Source organism: Triticum urartu, chromosome 3 (assembly GCF_003073215.2).
Source record: "Triticum urartu cultivar G1812 chromosome 3, Tu2.1, whole genome shotgun sequence".
Classification (NCBI taxonomy): domain Eukaryota; kingdom Viridiplantae; phylum Streptophyta; class Magnoliopsida; order Poales; family Poaceae; genus Triticum; species Triticum urartu.
The window spans coordinates 511,191,711-511,211,778 of record NC_053024.1 but is presented as its reverse complement, the minus strand read 5'-3'; the positions used below and the strand labels follow the sequence as shown (position 1 = coordinate 511,211,778).

At 43.6% G+C, this 20,068-nt stretch overlaps 1 long non-coding RNA gene across 1 annotated transcript; it reads right to left on the bottom strand.

The window, feature by feature from the left end:
* Window positions 1-17,931: 17,931 nt before the first annotated feature.
* On the bottom strand, window positions 17,932-19,600 carry LOC125544682. The gene is made up of 2 exons (XR_007299600.1): window positions 18,733-19,600; window positions 17,932-18,618 (listed from the first exon to the last, which is right to left on the bottom strand). It is a non-coding gene; the product is annotated as an uncharacterized LOC125544682 (long non-coding RNA).
* Between the last annotated feature and the right edge of the window lie 468 nt (window positions 19,601-20,068).

Below are 20,068 nucleotides of genomic sequence, written 5' to 3'. Positions count from 1 at the left end.
ACACTTCCGCTTTATTCTGATAACAACCCGACTAGCCCATGCAAACCGAACCGCACACAAAAAAAGAAACCCACCCCACCTCCCCCACTCCTCCGCCGATCCCCTCCACCTTCTTCCTCCCACGCCCCAACCCCCAATCCACCTTCTTCCTCCCACACACCAGCCCCCGATCCACCAACCCACCGCCGCGCCCCCTGGCCGGCAAACTACAACCGCCGGTGCTCCGCCCACCCGCCCCACCTTCCCCGGCGCGCCCCCCCCTCCGCCAAGTCCACTCCTCGCCATCCCCACCTCCCTCTGCCGCCCCACCCCGACCTCCCCGCCAGCCCCGACCAACTCCTATGGTGTATCCGTCTAGCAGCGGCCGGATCTGAGTTCCGGTGGGCGACTGCTTGTCCAAATCGCCGGGACGCACCCCCATCCACACCCTAACCACCCCCTCCCATCATGTGTACTGCAGCAAAGCCGACTGGTGAGCTGCCTCCTCCCTGCCGAGATCCAGCGAGCCGCAGGCTAGCTTCCCCCGACCCTGTGCAGTTTGGTGCGTCGGGGCACCACCACAAGGTAGGCAGAGGAGGTGCCAGCAGCATAGGTAGAGGTGTAGGGGGTTGATGGAGGCGCTGCCAGCATTCAGTTCATCAGGTACACAATGCAGCTCGGTAGCACGCACGTGTCTTTCGGTCTTGTGTGTGAATGCAGTGCGCCGCGTTGGTGGGCTGATGAAGGAGGGATTCTGATCCACGGGCGTCCCTGTCCTCTGTTCCAACTCCCCTCCTCTACCGATGGAGCAGTACGGCCATGGCGGTGCGGCTGTTTCACTTGCGCACATCGCTGCAGACTGCAGTTTCTGTTGGGGCGTCAGTGCGGTGCGGCTGGATGTCCAGTCCACCGGCGATCGTGCTTGCTTGCAGTTCGATGGCACGAGGCTCGTGGTCGGATGTACAGTGCAGTGCAGTGCTATTCTCCCTTCCAAGATCAATCGCACCGCCCTTCCCCCGCGCCATGCAGTCCAGTACGTGGGTGCACGCAGCACGCCCCACCGACGCCGTGCAATCCAAAGTGTGTGTGCAGTACTCCAGGTGTAGTGCATCGACCGCGCGGCTTGCGGTTCAGGCATCACGCGAGTTGCTGTTCGGTGCCTTTTCCGGCGAGGAGCAGTGGCAGTAGTAGCTACTGGAGCGGAGCAGCGGGTGGCGGTCTGGCATGGAGGTCGTTCGATCCATTGCTCGTGGCCTCTGCTGGCTCCGCTGCTAGCTGCTACTCTTCTCTCATTTCTTCTGCTCATTGACTGCAGGTTGCCTCTGTCCAGCCGCTAGCAAGCTGGTTCTTTCCTTCCGAACTGATTCCTCTCTGCTGTATATTTCCTCCTCTGAAGCAACTACTGCTGTCACATGAAGGCATCTACTATTGAGCTTTTTTTTCTCCTCTGATTTTCTAATCGAATCTTGGTGTTGTAGCTTCTATGGGTTTGTGCGCACAAGGAAGAAAATAAAAGATAGAGAGAAAGCACATACGGTGGTGGAAGGATAAGAAGTGTATCGTGAAGCTAGCTATTGATGTATGGCGAAATGAATCCACGGGTGGAGTGGACAGTAAGCATGTGTGGTGCTCACTGGGGAAAGTGCTAGAGGACAAAGAAGGATCATGTGGTTGAGAAAAAGTGCCTGAGTGACATTTTATTTTGAGTTTAAAATTTATTGGGGGAAGTTGGTCTTGCAGTACACTATTTTGATTTTTTGCGGTTGAAAAATCTTCAGTGCCGTGCAGTTTGCGTTGTGATGTTCTTTCAGTTTAGTTAAACTATTTCTTTTAGTTAGAAAATAAATTAAAGAAATCAACTCCTTTTCCTGATGCAGGGTTACATTGTATGATGACCGGAGTTCTACAGGGTCCGACAGGGAGGGCTCGAAGAGTTTAGTACTCTTGGGCTCCCAACGCAGTTCAGTCGCAGCGGTGCTGTAGTGCGGCCGCTCCGCTCTGCTGCCAGATCCAGGACCGTTGCTCGACGTGAGCACCTTGGGTGTATCACAAGCAGTTCATTTGGGTGCAACAATTTAGTCCGCCTGGGGCGTCGATGCGGTGCGGTTGGGTGCGCAGTCCACTGGTGAGGGTGCTTGTAGTGCGGTGCCACACTGCAGTCCGCCTGGGGTGTCGATGCTGCGCTGTTGGGTGTGCAGTCCACCGGCGAGGGTGCTTGTAGTGCGGTGGCGCGATGCCCACGGTCTTGAACAAATTTGTTAAAAGAGAGACAAAAGATGTACTCCACTCCATTTATGTAGCAGCCCATTACCCCCTGTATGAAGTGCAATTTGTTCCGTGCATCTCAAAATTCAGTCGATTACATCAACACTTGCAGTGCGTTTGATACTCGGATGTGGTTCACTTTTGAGAGTGATGATGTTCATTTGTGCTTGATCATGAAAAGTGAAAATTTTAGCGAAACAACAAGATAGTAATGTGGTTCACTTCGATATATGTCGCGGTTCATTTGCCCTTATCTCTACGGTACACTCTCGTTCATAAAAAAAGTTCGAAAAAAGACAACAAAAACTCACAAAAACTCATCTAAGATCATGAAGTTCACTTGACTATCTCAAGCAGTGTGGTTTTCAGTCTGAAGCAGTGCGCTTTTCTCTCTGATGCAGCTTCCTCGTCGATTTTGGTGTCATGAAAAACAGAGTGTCCGCGATTTACTAAAATCAAAACTGCTCTTAATCCGTAAAGAATCGGAGAGAGTGTTCTACATGAAAAAGTTGCGCCTCGTCGATAGCTTTCCAACCGTGTGTAATTTGAACCATTTCGACCAACGGTTTGTAAAAAAAATCATGAAAAATGGCCACTGTCTCTCGTCATCAGCCGCATGATTTTCAAAATTAACTAAAAACCATAAGGAATCTCAAAAACATTTCAACATATGAAAGTTGCGCCTCGTCCGTAGCTTTCCAATGGCGTATCACACGCCTCGTTTCGACAAACGGTTCAAAAAACTGGAGCGAAAACAGTACGGAAATTTCAAAAAGTTCAAAAAAACATAATTCCGTGATTTTGTAAAGTTGAAACTGCTCTTAAACCGTAACGAATTAGAGAAAACAATAGTTATGAAAAAGACGCGCCTCGATGATATCTATCCAACGGTGTATCATTTGCCTCATTCCGACGAGCGGTTTAGAAAAAAAAACGAAAAAACGCTTACTGCCACTCTTTGTGGGCCGCACCATTTTTGAAATTGCTCTTAAACCACGGGGAATCTCGAAAAGTGTTCAACATGGCGAAGTATCGCCTAATACGTAGCTTTCCAACGATATATTACACGTCTCGTTCCGATAAATGGTTAAAAAATTAGAGCGAAAACAATACCGAAAAACACTACACGCAGTTTTTTCCGACGCGAAGTTCACTAGTCTGTGTAATGCTGTGCTCTTGCTAAAGAAAGTGCAGTGCCCTCACGTTGAGCATGCAGTGCGGAAGTGTTATCAGAATAACTATTCTGATAATATTATCAGAATAGATGGGCTATATATATAAACACTACCCTGAATAATATTCTGATCACAACCTGACCTGCCCCGCTAGTAGTACGTTGAACTTCCCTGTGAACTAGGTTGAACTTCCGCCAACATTGCCCAAATGGGGCTTGCGATATACCGTTGCAAAGCTATGGACACCAATATCATGACCCAACTTAAATTTTTGGCGAAATAGAAGCGGTTTAAGAGCAGTTCTGAAAACCATTTTTTCTTTGCACAAAAAACATGAATCGTATTTTCGATCACATTTCTAAACCGTTTATCAGAATGAGGCATATAATATGGCGTTGGAAAGCTGCTGCAAAACCGCTCCTTGCACATGTTGAAAGTTTTCTCTAATTCCCTATGGTTAAAGAGTAATTTGAAAAAATGTAAAATTTCGTAAACCGGAGAGCTGAGTTCGTTTTTTTGATGTTGTTTCTAAACGGTTAATCCAATGGAGGCATATGATACGGCGTTGGAAAGCTTATGAAAATGCGCTACTTTTTCATCTTGAAAGTTTTTTTTCTAATTTTGAATGGTTTAAGAGTAATTTAGAAAATGGTCCAAGTCCTACCGAGTTCGTATTTTCGAGCTAATTTTTTAACCATGCGTCCAAATGCAGCAAATGATATGGCGTTGGAAACCTTGAACAAATGCGAAACTTTTTGGTATGTATTGTTTCTTCCAATTCTTTACAGTTTTAAGTCAGTTTTGAAAATGGCGAAAAACGTATTTTCGCCGTAATTTCTACAAACTTTATCGGAATTGGGCAAATAATACACCGTTGAAAAGCTACAGAAAATGCGAAACTTTTTCATGTTGATGGTTTTCTTTGATTCTTAGCCGTTTTAAAGTAATTGCGGAAATGGCGAGATCATTCGTTCTGCCTTTATCGCGAAACAGATTCTTCTAAAACGCACCGCGTGAAGAACCTGAACTTCTCGACGCGTGTACCTGAACTTCACTCTGTTTTTCACGTGATTTTTTTGCTCGTAGGTCTCCATCCACCGCTCGTAACTCTCCATTCATTCACCGGAATTGAGCAGGTGATATACCGATGGCAAGCTGCTATAAGCACGCAAGTTTCCCGTGTTGATCGTTTTTTCGTACTCGCGGCGATTTTAAAAGTTTTTCATCTCAAATTCATTCAGCGTAGTAGTTGAACTTCCTACTGTTTTCACGTTGAACTTCTGTGGCATATTTTCGTTTGTAATTTTCTCATCCATTCGTCCGTGTTACACAAATGATATTCCTTTGGTACAAATCTCTCTCACAATAATTTTTTAAACTTTCTTCGACGGAGGACTTGAACTTATAACAACAAAACTTTTAGACTTTGCTTTTTATTCTTTTTTAATACAAAATGCACACCGTGTAGTACGTGAACTTTCGGCAGTTATCAATCTGAACTTCTCTTGGTTACGTGAATATATCTGAGTTTTTTCATGAATTTTTAATCGATTTTATTAATCCTTTTTTATGAATTTTGAGGCACTCTATTTTTAAAATTTTAACTTCTTGTTATTTTATTTTTGAACTTCTTGTTTTCATTCTTTAATAACGAGGAAAATTTGAGTTTTCTATAATTATCGAATTTCTCCATCTTTTTAATATGGACTTCTTGGTTTTATTTCTTTAATCTTTTTTATGAAATTTTGAACCGCTCTATTTTTAAAAGTTGAACTTTTTGTTATTTTGTTTTTTGAACTTCTTGTTTTCATTCTTTAATAACGAGGAAAGATCTGAGTTTTCTATAATTGTCGAACTTCCCGCTGTTTTCACTTTGAATTTCTACCATGTTTTTTTGTTCGTAATTTTGTAGCGACCAGACCTCAAACAGTCTGATCTCTGTGCTCCGGTGTCATCCCTGGATCAGTAATGCTGACACCACACAGTACTCGGAGGATTTATAGCAGAGTAGCAATCACACACTTATTACATCGAGTGTCTCAAAAGAGAACTTATTACAATAAATATGGCTTAAGGCCATCTAATACGATAACAGCGGAAGGCTTGGAAGATAAGTGAGTCCATCAACTCCAACGGCATCACTGAGTATAGAACCACGACCTAAACTCCTCAATCATCGTCTGAAAAGTCTGCAACATTAACGTTGCAGCCCGAAAATGGGTTAGCACATGGAATATGATGGCAAGGTAACACATAGAGAGTAATGGAATGCAACAGCTATACTATATGCATATTTGGCTGGTGGAAAGCTCTATGGTTGCTGTTTTGCGTAAAGCCAATTTTTCCCTACTTCAAAGGAATAAAATTAATTACTATCATGGTGGTTGTTAAACATTGAGAATGGTTGACAGCATTCTCAATCCCAATTAAGTAACATCATTAAAACCCATCAAAATTAATTTAGAGTAACATGTTGAGATTCACATGATAATCCAGGTACTAGATACTCAAGATGTCCATAACCGGGGACACGGCTAACCATGATTAGTTTGTTACACTCTGCAGAGGTCTGCGCACTTTTCCCCACAAGACTCGATCGCCTCCGTTTGGTTTCTCGCACTACAGGGTGTTTGAGAAGACGTATGACCGAGACACAGTCTTTCAAAAACGCTAGCACCTTACGGCGGATAGACCGGTACACCTACTTTCCCCTACATCTGCTAGTCTACCCTGTAAGAGTTCGCACAACTGAGTCAACTATGCCAGAGCCCATAATGGCTTGTGGCTGCACACGGAAGTTTCTAGTATAAATAATCTCATGATCCCTTTGGGCCTGGGTGGCGGTCCAAATAAAAACAGGCAAGTCCTGGAATCCCCAGGTGCCTCAATCCATCCAGATGTGTGTTAGGTTGCCACCTTAGATAAACCCTTAATTATCAATCTCACATCTGTCATGGATATCACTCACCCAATCCACGTCTACTAGCATAGCATGGCATAATGAGAAAACGTAGAAGTAACTCCCAAAGGTTTGATAATAAACAGGTAATAGGTACTACCTCATCTACTTCCCATCCCACAATTTAATTAGATCCTAATCATGCAGTGTGTGAAGATTGATCTAATGCAATAAAACTGGGTTGTAGAAAAGGTATGATCAAAGTGTTACTTGCCTTGCTGATGATCCGCGTAACCTAGAGATTCGAAGTAACAGGCGGCGCACTCCGGGTATTCTATCACAGACAAACAACAAGCATACAATAAGTACTCATCTAATGCACAGGTAAAACTCAAATAAGAGATCTAACCAGAAAGTTCAACTTAAGAACCCTGGTTTGCAAAAAGAATCAAATCGAACGAAGCAAAAGAAATCAAACGGCGAAGGAAAACAACTTCGTTCTAGTAATCTGGATCTAGGGCAAATTTTACAGTCACAAAAACATGTTTAAGTTGATTATTCGGAAAGAGGGTTTCGAGATGAAACTCTAGGCGCTTGAATCGCCTGATTCCGATAAACAAGCGAAAAGTTATACTAAAACGAAAATCGGATCAGAAATCGCGATCAGAAAATAACCGCGAAAATCGGACGAAAAAGAAAAACGACGAACCGATTTTTTTTTTAAAACAGCACGGAAAAAGAGGCGGCGGCGAACCTCGGGCGGCGCGCTGCTCCGGCGAGTCGGCGGCGGGGCGGCGGCGGCTGGCGGCGGCGGCGGCGGCTGGCTAGGGTTAGGGTTTCGGGGCTGGGCGGCTGGGCTCTCTCTCGGGCCGGGGCGGCGGCTTATATAGCCTTGGCCGGCGGTGTCCTGGCCGAGTACGGCACGTAGTCGGTTACGGTTTTTTTTTAAATAAATCCGCTTGGAAGAAAAATAAAAAGAAATACTAAACGGACTCCAAAAATCACGAAATAAATTTTGCCGGGTTTCTAAAATCAAGCCCGATAAAGTGAACATTTATCTGGGCCCAAACTACAACTTTGAAAAACGCGCATTTTTCCTAAATTCAAATAAAAATACCAAAAAACTCCGAAATAAATCTTATTTGATTTTTTTATTAAATCCTCAATATTTCTATATTTTGGGAAAGTCATTTTATTCCCTCTCTCATATTTTTGTAATAGAAATAATTGATGATAAAATAAATAAAATCAAATGATCCTGTTTACATAATTTGAGAAAACTCAAATATGTAAATAACGAAATCCCCAACTCTCTCCGTGGGTCCTTGAGTTGCTTAGGATTTTCTAGGAGCAAAACCAAAAGCAAAATAAAATATGATATGCATGATGACCTAATGTATAACATTCCAAATTGAAAATTTGGGATGTTACAAACCTACCCCCCTTAAGATGAATCTCGCCCTCGAGATTCGGGTTGGCTAGAAAATAGGTGAGGGTGGTCTTTGAGCAAATCTTCCTCTCGCTACCAGGTGGCTTCATCCTCCGTATGGTGGCTCCACTAAACTTTGCAAAACTTGATAACCTTGCCACGAGTAACTCGGCTGGCAAACTCGAGAATCTTGACTGGTTTCTCCTCATAGGTCAAATTGTTATCCAACTGAATTGCTTCTAATGGCACTGTGTCTCTCAAGGGTATGTCGGCCATCTCCGCGTGACACTTCTTCAACTGAGAAACGTGGAACACATCATGCACTCCTGTTAATCCTTCTGGCAATTCCAACTTGTAAGCCACTTCTCCCATACGCTCCAAAACACGATATGGTCCTACAAATCGTGGCGCTAACTTCCCCTTAACTCCAAAGTGCTTAATCCCTCGAAGTGGGGATACTCAAAGATAAACTCTGTCTCCAACTTCGTAAACTGTCTCCTTGCGTTTAGAATCTGCGTAGCTCTTCTGCCTGGACTGGGATACCTTGAGCCTATCGCGAATCAACTTCACCTTCTGTTCAGACTCTTTAATCAGATCTGGTCCAAACAACTAGCGGTCTCCAACTTCGTCCCATGACAACGGTGTCCTGCACCTCCTTCCGTACAAAGCTTCGAAAGGGGCCATCTTCAAACTGGTTTGGTAACTATTATTGTAAGAGAACTCTGCATATGGCAAATTATCGTCCCAACTAGATCCATAATCTAGCGCACAAGCTCTCAGCATATCCTCCAAAATCTGATTGACTTCCTCGGTCTGTCCATCTGTCTGCGGGTGAAAAGCTGTACTAAATTCTAGCCTAGTACCCAAAGTCTCATGCAACTACTTCCAGAACTTTGAGGTAAACTGGGTTCCTCTATCTCATACGATGCTCCTCAGAACTCCATGCAAACATACGATCCTGGTCATGTATATCTTTGCCAACTTAGCACTGGTGTAAGTGGTCTTTACTGGGATGAAATGTGCTACCTTCGTCAATCGATCAACTACAACCCAAATCGAGTCATAGCCTGAACGAGTCCTTGGTAATCCCGTGATAAAATCCATGCCTAGCTTATCCCACTTCCATTCGGGTATCGGCAATGGTTGCAACAATCCTGCTGGCTTCTGATGCTCTGCCTTTACTCTCTTACATACGTCACCATTTGCTACATACTCCGCAATATCCTTTTTCATTCCGGTCCACCAGAAAATATCCTTCAAATCTAAATACATCTTGGTATTTCCTGGGTGAATCGAATATGGTGAATCATGTGCCTCTTGCAAAATCAACTTTCTGATTTTCGGGTTATTGGGTACATAAACACGGTCTTCAAACCATAGGGTGTCGTACTCATCCTCACGAAATCCTTTAGCTTTTCCTTCTTTCATCTTCTACTTTATGGAAGCAATCTCCTTGTCAGATTTCTGAGCTTCTCTGATTCTGTCCATCAATGTTGACTGAATCTCCAATGCTGCTACATAGCCTCTCGGAACTATTTCCAAACATAGTTCACGAAAATTTTCTGCTAACTCCTTGGGTATTTCTCCCGTCATTAACATATTGACATGACTCTTGCGGCTTAATGCATCAGCTACAACATTAGCTTTTCCGGGATGATAATGCAATCTCATATCATAATCCTTGATGAGCTCCAACCATCTCCTTTGTCTGAGGTTCAACTCCTTCTGCGTGAAAATGTACTTCAAACTCTTATGATCCGTGTACCCTCACAATGATTTCCAATGAGGAAATGTCTCCATGTCTTCAATGCATGCACTACGGCTGCTAACTCCAAATCATGCGTAGCATAATTCAATTCGTGGGGCTTCAGTTGTCGTGAAGCATATGAAACAACTCTCCCTTCCTGCATAAGCACTGCTCCAAGTCCTCGACGTGAAGCGTCGCAATACACCTCATAATGCTTGGTTTGATCTGGCAAAATCAACACTGGTGAGGTAACCAAACGTTTCTTCAACTCCTGGAAACTAGCCTCACACTCATCAGTCCATTTGAACTTGGTATCCTTCTTCAGCAACTCCGTCATGGGTTTCGCGATCTTTGAGAAATTCTCAATAAATCTCCGGTAGTATCCTGCGAGTCCAAGAAAACTACGGATCTCTCCAACTGTTGTTGGGACTTCCCACTTGGTCACGGTTTCAACTTTAGCGGGATCAACTGCTATACCTTCTCCAGATATAACGTGTCCGAGGAATCCTACTTCCTTCAACCAAAATTCACATTTGCTGAACTTGGCGTATAATTGGTGTTCTCTGAGCTTTACAAGTACCAAACACATATGCTCCTTATGCTCCTCTTCATTCTTCGAATATACCAGGATATCATCAATGAACACTACGACGAACTTATCCAAAAACTCCATAAACACTTTGTTCATCATGTTCATAAAATAGGCAGGCACGTTAGTCAGTCCAAATGACATAACGGTATACTCATACAGTCCATATCTTGTGGTAAAAGCTGTCTTAGGTATATCCTGTTCTCGAATCTCCAACTGATGGTACCCTGATCGCAAATCGATCTTGGAAAACACTTTAGCTCCTTGCAATCGATCAAACAGATCATTGATCATTGGTAGCGGGTACTTGTTCTTGATTGTTACTTCATTCAATCCTCGATAGTCAACAACCATCCTTAACGATCCATCCTTCTTCTCTACTAGAAGTACTGGTGATCCCCAAGGCGAAGAACTTGGGCGAATATATCCCTTATCCAGTAACTCCTTAATCTGCTTCTTAATTTCCACCAAATCTTTTGATGGCATCCTATATGGTCTCTTCGATATTGGCCCAGTGCCTGGCAAAAGCTCAATCAAAAACTCAATGTCTCTATCCGGTGGCATGCCTGGCAACTCTTCGGGAAATACATCAGGAAAATCCTTTACCACTGGTACTTCCTCCTGCACAACTCCTGATAAGGAATTTACTTGTGTCCTGTTTGGCGCATGTCGGGATACATACTTGATCCTTCTTCCTTCTGGCGTTGTGAGCAAAATTGTCTTACTGGCGCAATCGATGTTTCCTCCATACATTGACACCCAATCCATACCAAGAATCACATCCAGACCTTGGGATTCCAAAATAATTAAATCCGTTGGGAAAACATGCCTTCCTATACTTAATGGCACTTGAAAACATCCTTGACTGGCCATGTACTCCGCTCCTGGTGAGCTTACTAGCATAGGTGTTTTAAGAATCCTAGTGGGCAGGCTATACTTTTCCACAAATCCCCTTGATATGTATGAATGCGATGCACCAGTATCAAAAGAACGAGTGCAGTAAATGACTTAACCAAAAACTTACCTATTACTGCATCGGGCTGAGCTTCAACCTCCTCCACATTAACGTGGTTCACCTGTCCCCTATTGAAAGGGTTCGGCTTCTTTCCAGAACTTCCATTGCCATTTTGGCCTTCAGGACAGTCATTTGCATAATGTCCTGGCTTCGAACACTTATAGCAAGTGACATGGCTCAAGTCCTTCTTGGCTGGGGTTGATGGGGTGCTGCGGTTCTGGCCATTGCTTCCTCCATTCCCATTACCATTCTTGGTGCCATTGTGATTGTGCGAGCTACCTACTGCATGGGTATGCTGAAATTGTCCTCCCGGTCTAGGGGTAAAACGAGGCTTCTGCTGAGCTCCTGAATTATACTTTCCTTGTCCATACTTCCTCTTGCGGTTCTCAATTTGCTGCTACTTCCCTTCAATCATAAGAGCACGATCTACCAACTCCTGGTAGTTGTTGAAGGTGGATACCATCAACTGCATACTCAACTCATCATTCAGTCCTTCCAGGAATTTCTCCTGCTTAGCTGCATCTGTAGCAACGTCATCTGGGGCATAACGTGCTAGCTTACTAAACTCCTCCACATACTGGCCAACTGTCCGTCCTCCTTGGCGCAAGTTACGAAACTCACGCTTCTTCATGGCCATTGCTCCTGCTGAAACATGGGCAGTACGAAAAGCCTGCTGAAACTGGTCCCATGTGACAGTGTCGACTGGGAAGGTGGCTGTGAAATTCTCCCACCAAGATGCTGCGGGTCCTTCTAACTGATGTGCGGCAAACTTCACCTTCTCCGCATCTGCGCATCCTGCTGTGGTCAACTCCCTAGCTATCTTGCGGAGCCAATCATCTGCTACTATCGGCTCGGTGCTACTGGAAAACACCGGCGGATTCAGCCTAAGAAAACGGGCTAAGTGGTCAACAGGTGGTGGTGGTGGTGGGTTGTTGTTGTTGTTCCCTTGATTCTGATTTTGAACTAGCAACTGCATCAAGGTGTTCTGCTGCTGGATCAACTGGGTGAGCTCCGGCGGAAAGGCAAATCCGGGGTCACGTCTCGGAGGCATCTGAGGGTTTAGAAAAGATGAGATATAAGAATAGAGGGGGTCTAAAGAGAAAACACTACCCATATGCACATGAGGCAAAAGCACACAATTCACTTCATTCAATCAAACAAAGGCATACAATCGATCTAACTATCGCAAAAGTGCTCGGACTACTATATTTACATGGTGGACTACTACTACTGATGAGGTGGTCTACTAGAAATATTCTACGGTTGTAGACTCCATGATATCTGCTCCTGCTTCATCCACATAGTCATCATCGCTACTATCTTGCTCCGAGTCGGTGCCGTCAATGATGATGTAGTCTTCCGGGCTAATCTCCTTGGGTTCTTCGTCTTCATCTACTGGTGTCGGGCCTCCCATAAATATTCCAATCTTCTTAATCAGATCGTCATTCTTCTCCACCAATACTTCAATTTCTTCTTCATAATCTTCGCGTGTAGCCTTGAGTTCTTCCTCTAGTTCCTTGATTCTAGTCTTAGCCTTCTTCAGTTCTATCATGTCTGCGCACATCTGATTCTCTTGTCGTCGAATGTGCTGGTTTAACTCCTGAATAAAAGCTGCAATTGATCTATCTTTCCTGGTGCTAATCATCTCCCAGTGTTCATCTCGGCGCCCACAAATCTGGTAGATAGTATCCTTAAGATCCTTGCGGTAGACTTCTCCAATGTGTCCCATGGCGATGTGGGCTGCCATGCTCTTTCCTAGACTCCAAGTTGGTGCATCAAAAGAAAACTCTATGGGCTCAGTGACTGGCATGAACGTCCTTCCTGAAACTTGAACTTGTATCATCCAGCGCTCTTCTTCAGGTAAAGTGGCGTTGTAGGTTCCCGTGAAGCTTGGTACTCCTATGTTCAGGTATCTAGTGACTTCCTTCAAGTGGCGTCCAAAGGGTGTATCTTCATCCGGTTGTGTGAACTTGTTCCTTGCATCCGCCATCCTAAAGAGTAGAAAAGATGAGAAATCAGAAGAGAAGAGAGTGAGTAGTGATCTAGGTCTTAAGCTTAGTGGTCGTGTCCTACAGTCAGCGTGTGCTCTTATACCATCTCTGTAGCGACCAGACCTCAAACAGTCTGATCTCTGTGCTTCGGTGTCATCCCTGGATCAGTAATGCTGACATCACACAGTACTCGGAGGATTTATAGCAGAGTAGCAATCACACACTTATTACATCGAGTGTCTCAAAAGAGAACTTATTACAATAAATATGGCTTAAGGCCATCTAATACGATAACAGCGGAAGGCTTGGAAGATAAGTGAGTCCATCAACTCCAACGGCATCACTGAGTATAGAACCACGACTTAAACTCCTCAATCATCGTCTGAAAAGTCTGCAACATTAACGTTGCAGCCCGAAAACGGGTCAGCACATGGAATATGATGGCAAGGTAACACATAGAGAGTAATGGAATGCAACAGCTATACTATATGCATATTTGGCTGGTGGAAAGCTCTATGGTTGCTGTTTTGCGTAAAGCCAATTTTTCCCTACTTCAAAGGAATAAAATTAATTACTATCATGGTGGTTGTTAAACATTGAGAATGGTTGACAGCATTCTCAATCCCAATTAAGTAACATCATTAAAACCCATCAAAATTAATTTAGAGTAACATGTTGAGATTCACATGATAATCCAGGTACTAGATACTCAAGATGTCCATAACCGGGGACACGGCTAACCATGATTAGTTTGTTACACTCTGCAGAGGTCTGCGCACTTTTCCCCACAAGACTCGATCGCCTCCGTTTGGTTTCTCGCACTACAGGGTGTTTGAGAAGACGGATGACCGAGACACAGTCTTTCAGAAGCGCTAGCACCTTACGACGGATAGACCGGTACACCTACTTTCCCCTACATCTGCTAGTCTACCCTGTAAGAGTTCGCACAACTGAGTCAACTATGCCAGAGCCCATAATGGCTTGTGGCTGCACACGGAAGTTTCTAGTATGAATAATCTCATGATCCCTTTGGGCCTGGGTGGCGGTCCAAATAAAAACTGGCAAGTCCTGGAATCCCCAGGTGCCTCAATCCACCCAGATGTGTGTTAGGTTGCCACCTTAGATAAACCCTTAATTATCAATCTCACATCTGTCATGGATATCACTCACCCAATCCACGTCTACTAGCATAGCATGGCATAATGAGAAAACGTAGAAGTAACTCCCAAAGGTTTGATAATAAACAGGTAATAGGTACTACCTCATCTACTTCCCATCCCACAATTTAATTAGATCCTAATCATGCAGTGTGTGAAGATTGATCTAATGCAATAAAACTGGGTTGTAGAAAAGGTATGATCAAAGTGTTACTTGCCTTGCTGATGATCCGCGTAACCTAGAGATTCGAAGTAACAGGCGGCGCACTCCGGGTATTCTATCACAGACAAACAACAAGCATACAATAAGTACTCATCTAATGCATAGGTAAAACTCGAATAAGAGATCTAACCAGAAAGTTCAACTTAAGAACCCTGGTTTGCAAAAAGAATCAAATCGAACCGAAGCAAAAGAATTCAAACGGCGAAAGAAAACAACTTCGTTCTAGTAATCTGGATCTAGGGAAAATTTTACAGTAGCAAAAACTTGTTTAAGTTGATTATTCGGAAAGAGGGTTTCTAAACGAAACTCCAGGCACTTGAATCGCCTGATTCCGATAAACGAGCGAAAAGTTATACTAAAACGAAAATCGGATCAGAAATCGCCATCAGAAAATAACCGCGGAAAAATCCGACGAAAAAAGAAAAAAAAAATGACGAACAGAATTTTTTTTAACACACAGAAAAGAGCGGCGGCGAACCTCGGGCGGCGTGCAACTCCGGGAGTCGGCGGCGGCGGCGGCGGCGGCTGGGGCGGCGGCCGGCTAGGAGTTAGGGTTTCGGGCTGGGCGGCTGGGCTCTCTCTCGGCCGGGGCGGCGGCTTATTATAAGCGCTTGGCCGGCGGTGTCCTGGCCGGTACGGCACGTAGTCGGTTACGGTTTTTTTTTAAAATAAATTCCGCTCGGAAGAAAAATAAAAAGAAATACTAAACGGACTCCAAAAATCCCGAAATAAATTTTCCCGGGCTTCTAAAATCAAGCCCGAAAAAGTGAACATTTATTTGGGCCCTAAATGCAATTTCGAAAAACGCGCATTTTCCTAAATTCAAATAAAATACCGAAAAACTTCGAAATAAAACTTATTTGATTTTTTTATTAAATCCTCAATATTTCTATATTTTGGGAAAGTCATTTTATTCCCTCTCTCATATTTTTGTAATAGAAATAATTGATGATAAAATAAATAAAATCAAATGATCCTGTTTACATAATTTGAGAAAACTCAAATATGTGAATAACGAAATCCCCAACTCTCTCCGTGGGTCCTTGAGTTGCTTAGGATTTTCTAGGATCAAAACCAAAAGCAAAAAAAATATGATATGCATGATGACCTAATGTATAACATTCCAAATTGAAAATTTGGGATGTTACAAATTTCTCACCCGTTCGTCAGAGTTGCACAAATGATATATAGTGCCGGTTACCTCTCTCACAAGAAATTTTTGAAAACACACACCATGCAGCACGTGAACTTCTGGCAGCGAAATTTTTAGCAGCGAAATTTTTATACTTTAACTTTTTATTTTATTTTTCTCATATGAAAACACACCATGCAGCACATGAACTTCTAGCCATTTTCAATTTGAACTTCTCTGTAAAAAAAGTTGTCCCTAACTCCCAAAGCACTCGTCAAATTTGAGCAAATGATAGCATTGGAAAGCAATTTTTTTTAACAAATCATGACTAGTTAAGAGCATATTTTGAACATGCTAGGAGTTGTTTTGAATGATATACACAAAACATTCAAATTATATTATGGGAATAATGCACATGATATACCGTTGGAAAGATTATGTTTGAGAAGCAAATTTTTTCATCAATTTTTTTTCAAATTCGTCGCCATTTATGGGTAGTTTTCAAAATGCCAAAAATAGCATCGATTATTTTTTCCTTGTAAATTATATGTTTTTATAAACATCGAACTTCTCTCTTATTTTAATTTTAACTTCTTAGTTTTATTTCTAGAAAATTAATTTTTGTAAGTAAACATTGAACAACTTTTTTCATGAATTGAATTAAATACATTTTTTAGAAATAAGAAGAATTTGAGTTTTCAGCATACATCGAGTTGCTCCATTATTTTAGTAAAAAAGGCAAGGTCCAAATATGGGCACATCCATGTTTACAAACCTTTTAAACTGCTCGATTTTTTTTATATTTGACCTTCTTGGTTTTGGAATAAACATTTTGAACTTCTATGTTATTTAAATTTGTTCTCCAATTTTTTAGTAAAATGTAGAAACACCATATTTTATAAACTTTTTGAACTGCTCCATTTTTAGTTTTTGAACTTCTTGGTTTATTCTATAGTAATGAGGAAAATTACAGGTTTGTAATAAGCATTGAACCGCCCTATTATTTAAATTTGAACTTCAAGGTATTTTTTTAGAAATGGTTAAACTTACAAAACAAAATTATGTTTTCCACCTTTATATGAACTTACTATGTTATATCTTATGCAGTTTTTTTTTTGTCTCGCGACATTTTTTATGCATTTTTTGCTGTCGGTGAAATGGACTTTCATTGATGAATTTCTTCAGTATGTGGTAGACCTGAACTTATGAATTTCTGAAACATGAACTTCGCATGGTATTATAATTCAAGAAAATTACACGCAATAATAGACATACGCTTTGTGTGATACATGAATTTACATAAATACTAATGCACATATCTGAAAGAGCATTCTGATGTGAATCAATGAAGGTATGCATTAAAAAGAAACACATATACAATACACACTTGACCTTCTGCAACACAACATCTTGACCTTCTCAAAAACGAATTTTGAAAGCCAAAATAAATCATGCATTAGTACAAGTACAAGCACAACATTTTTTTAATATTAAAACAATAAAACCAAATTAGATGTTTTAGAAACATCACAGTTTTGTACTTTTAACTACTCTCTTTAATTAATGAACATCCAGTTTTTAAGGTGAGTTCCTTTTTTCATATAGACTTAGTAGAGTGGCTTCTTTTTCTTTCATGTGCACTTGCTCTATCTTTTGGAGGCTCAACTGCTGGCTGTTGTAATTGCCCAACACGATATTGTATAATGTTCTATAGTTACTACAATTTTCAACTTGGAGTCACATTGAAATGCACAATCATGTAAAACGGCAGGATGTTTGATGCATTTATAGTTGTATAATGTACATCAATCATGTAGTACAGTGCATCAAACTTCAACCTGGAGTCACATTGGACTGAACAATCTACATTTTGTGGCGACTTAAAATCAAAATTGATTTATTTCACAGTGACCATGTGTCCCTGCCAAAGACATTCTTTTTCAATTGAAGACCAAAACTCAAAAACAATGGAGGAACTAGAGAGGGGATGGAAGGACGAGCCACACGCTACTTTTCCGGTCTAGCTGGGCGATCGGCGTCGTTACATGAGGCCCGAGAGAAGAGCTCTGGTATATGAGGAAGATGTATCGGTGACGACGAACCGAGTGCTCGCAACCTACCCAGGGCGCCACCGCGACCTGCCCAGGGCGGTGACGCACCTCGGATGATGCTGGATCCAGGGAAGGGCGTGAAGGTGTGTGGCAGCGGCACGCGAGAATCAATGAATGATGCGATTACACAAGAATAAATACTCCATTTTTTGAGATAAACTGGGAAGAAAACCAACCTGTGAAACTGAAACCAATGAACCAAAAACACTAGTTTTTTTACCTACATATACAGTTGAACTTCAGACATCAAAATCAGTTAGTGAACAATACAGAACTGGACAGGGGAAGGAATCGGCGATTGATATGGATACGGTTTTAGGATAGTGGGAAGGAGCCAAATTCACACATCAAAATCTTCGTCTTTTTCAATGTACAAGGCTCTCGTCTTTGTCCCTTCATGTTGTTAAGTAGATTGTCATCTCCCTCAATTAAGCTGTTAATCCAAAAAAATACCGCACCGATGCAAGAAGAACCATGACGGCGGTCCTCAGATTCAGGTTGCCGGTCAGCATAGTTGTCGTCATAGCCGCCCATTGTCAAGACAAATGCACCGCAACGACGCCGTCGACCGTCGGGGCTGCAGCGATACATCACTACCTTGTAGCAGTTGTTTGATTAATTCAGAGAAGTAAATTAGTAATCCATCAGTGCCCGGCTTCGAAGATCAAACTAATAAAGAAAGATCTTGCCTCAAATCATGCATCGCACACATATTCCACCACCACTACTTTAAAACTAGTTGCTCTTTGATGCTTGAGTCACGTGCTTCATGAACGTGCAATAATTACAGTTTCTTCACGATATTGTGCTCTAGTCCTTCAGATAATCTTCAAGGCAGGCGAGCTCCCGGCCTCTACTGTGCTGACACCCTTGTGTGCTGGCTTCTCCATGCTGGTCATGTAGGGACTTTGAGAATCACAGCCATGTTAAGTGGACGACAGATTTAACAGCTACAGCATCAGTAGCAACTGAACTGCAGAGTGCAGAGGAGCCGAACGTAAGTAGTATGAGATGCCAAACCTGGTCGCCAAGGAGAAGGTGACTAGCATGACGGAGGACGCAGGCAACGGGCGACCATGGCACCGGTCAGCGGCTGCGCGCAGGGACGCCGGCCTGAGATGGGTCAGCTCGTGGTGTCGAAGCAACAACAGGTGACGATGGCGAGGAAGGGGAGGAAGCTGCAGGGGAGGAATGGATGGGTGCTCAGGCCGCGGCCGTGGTCGATCTCGCCGGCCATGGCTCGATCTACGTGCCGGGAGGCAGTGGTAACTGCATCCACGCGGCGCCGCGCAGTAGCTCCACTCGCCGGAGAGGTGCGTGGCTGGGGGTGATGCACGTCGCCGCCACAGGGGACGTCGGGGCCGGGAGGAAGCAGGGATGGGGGAAGTTCAAGTGGAGGCGGGCGCGGAGGAAGCTGGAGGGAGCCGCGCACAGGAGCTGGCAGTGGGAGGTGGAGGTGATGCAGGTGGAACCGCTGGAGGCGATGGCGCGCAGCGGAAGGGAGAAGGTCATGGTGGCAAGTGGAGGAAGGTCACAGTGGAAGGTCGAGGAAGGTCCGCGGTGGCAGGATCCCGGCGTCTTGCAACGTGGGTTGGTGGCTGTCGCGCAGCCGCGGGATCCCGACGAGCGGAGGTTGGTTAGTGGCGGTTGCGGTGGCGCCGCCAGATGGGGTCATGCGCGTGGCCGAAAGCTAGGGTTGGAGTGGGGCGGCGCGACGGCCAGATCCATGGGTGGGGGCGCTGCGATGGACGGATCCGAGGCGGTGTGGCGCGGCGGCCGGGAGCGGCGGTGGGGCGGCGCACGTTGTGCTCATGGCGGCTGGTGAATCGGGGCAGTGGAGGAAACGCATGGGAGGTTGGGGAGGAATGGGTTTTGGATCTCAGGGACATCTTTATCAGGCCCTTATAGGACGCGCCCTGATCCAAATAACAATTCTGATCCCAGGATCAGAATAGTGCTACTATATATATATATATATATATATGAGAAAGAAGTAGGTCGGTGGAGTAACAAGGGACCCACGAGGGTGGAAGACGTGCCCCCGCCTCGTGGCCTCGTCGATTGTTTCTTGACATCCACTCCAAGTCCCCCGGATCAAATTTGTTTCAAAAATCACGTTCCCGAAGGTTTCATTCTGTTTGGACTCCGTTTGATATTCCTTTTCTGCGAAACACTGAAATAGGCAAAAAACAGCAATTTGGGCTGGGCCTCCGGTTAATAGGTTAGTCCCAAAAATAATATAAAAGTGTAAAATAAAGCCCATTAACATCCAAAACAGATAATATAATAGCATGGAACAATAAAAAATTATAGATACGTTGGAGACGTATCACATGACCAAGTTGACGATGCCATA